Source organism: Propithecus coquereli, unplaced genomic scaffold, assembly GCF_000956105.1.
Source record: "Propithecus coquereli isolate 6110/MARCELLA unplaced genomic scaffold, Pcoq_1.0 Scaffold141, whole genome shotgun sequence".
Taxonomy (NCBI): Eukaryota; Metazoa; Chordata; class Mammalia; order Primates; family Indriidae; genus Propithecus; species Propithecus coquereli.
This window is the reverse complement of record NW_012138414.1, coordinates 1,323,212-1,325,445: the sequence shown is the minus strand read 5'-3', so window position 1 is coordinate 1,325,445 and position 2,234 is coordinate 1,323,212.

Genomic DNA, 2,234 nt, shown 5'->3' with positions numbered 1-2,234 from the left:
CTATCTGACTAGAGAACCCTTTTGTCACAGAATACCTTGAGGGCCCCTGGCACACACAGGAGGAACATTACCAGAAAGGAAGGTGGTTCCCATGGCTGTGGCCTCGACCCTGATCTCAGACCACAGATCACCTCCCTAGTTTGTCTAAAGCTCTGAATTATACACAGGCTTTCATTTCTACCTTATCTCAACTCACTCTCTCTCACAAACCCTATCCCTTTGGCAAACCACAACAGAAGACATCATCCATAATGGGAGTGAGAGGGTGTTTTTTTCCTTTATGAACTCATTTTACAATTTTTAGGTCAAATTTAGTGCCAGGAAATAGTCATCAGTCCAGATGAGCTTCCTTTCACCAGATAATAATAATAGGAACTAAGTAATCTGGTTGGGTTTCCTTCCCCACCCCCGTTCCTTATTACCAAGAGGTAATAAAAATAAATAAATATAAGACATTAGTTGGGAGATCAGAAGTATATTTAGCATGTTAATAAAAATAAATAAATATAAACCCACTCCTAGAAACATTGTAGTGAAACTGTGAAAAATAAGAGAAAAAGTAAAATTTTAAATTCTATAAAAGAAAAGATAATCTACAAAGAAATGACAATTTAGCTTCTTATCAGTAACAACAGATGCCAGAAAACAACGGAATGATATCTTCAAATACTAATGAAAATAATTTTCAGTCTAGAATTTTAAATATAGACCTTATTAAAAAATGAGCCTGCAAATAAGTCCTTTTAGACATATAAAAAGAGAGCTACTCCCCATACATTTTCAGTATTGAAGGATATTTCTAAGAAAAATTAATCCAGAGGAAGAAACTAAGAAACAAATGTGAGTACAAGTGTTGATAAAATATGCTGGTAAGCTTTATTTATTTATTTATTATTTAGTGATATTCTCTAATAAGTGATCATATTTGATGTGCTGTTTAATTTTTGAAAAAGCTTGCAATAGCAATGTAAAATAGGGGAAAGTTGTTTATTGGATAACCAAAAAAATGCTAAGGTCCATTTTTGTATTTGAGAGGTGATTAGAACTATTGAATAATTTTGGAATTTGTTAAAATATTTTTATAACTAAGTATATGTGTTAAAAATTAAAAGTAAACAATAAACACAAATGATAAATAAAAATAAAAGTAAAATACAATGCGGATATAACTAATAGCTTTAAACTATTACAGGATGGGGAAAAAGAGACTATAGAAACTTTGCAAGTCTAGAAACTAATGCAAGTCACAAAAAGTAGAGAAGAAAAGGAGGAGTAAAGAAAAAATAAAATGTTAGAAATCCAAATATATCAGAATTAATATAAACAAAGTAAACCCACCTATTAACAGATTATCAGATTGGATTAAATATTCAAAACTAAACTTAAAACAAAATTTAAGAAAGACTGCAAATAAAGGAATAGAAAAAGATTTATCAGGCAAATCCTAATTAATTTTGATTAATTGTCAGCTAATTATAATATCTTATAACTATATTATAAAACCATTGAAGTGTAATTTAAGGTCAAAAAAACATTAATAGTAAAAATAATATTACATACTTTATGCATTTAACAGCATGACTTTGAAAAATATAAGACATTCAAGAGCAGGGTCTCTGTTAAACAAAAATTTTAAAAATTAAAAATAAATTTAAAAAACAAAAATATAAGACAAAAACTAACAGAATCATGGGAAAAGAATTGCAATAACAAAATCATGTGGGGTATTTTAATACATTTCTCTCAGAAGCAAAGAAAAAATATGAAAGATATAGAAGATTTGCAGAACAAAATTACAAATCCTGATAATATATAATTTATCCGTGACAAAAATGTATATGTATAACTTATATTGAAATGAATTTTGAACTAATCATAAAAATATGCATATTATCGAGCACACATGGAATATATATAAAACAATTGGCCCATATAGTAGGCCATTAATTAAGACATAAATTTTTTTAAAAACAATGTCACAAAGGTTATATTTGTAGAAAAAGAAACATAAAAGAATTCAGCAATAAAAAAACAAAGCTTCCCATATATTTGGAAATTTAAACAGGCATGTTGAAATAATTCATTAGCTTAAATAGAAAAATCACAATAAAAATTATGAAAGAAACTTGAAATAAATAAAACCAAATAATGAATATAACATACTAAAATGATAAAAGTAACATATTAAAAAACGGTGGAATGCAGTGAAAGCAACAGTAGTAAATTTATAGTCT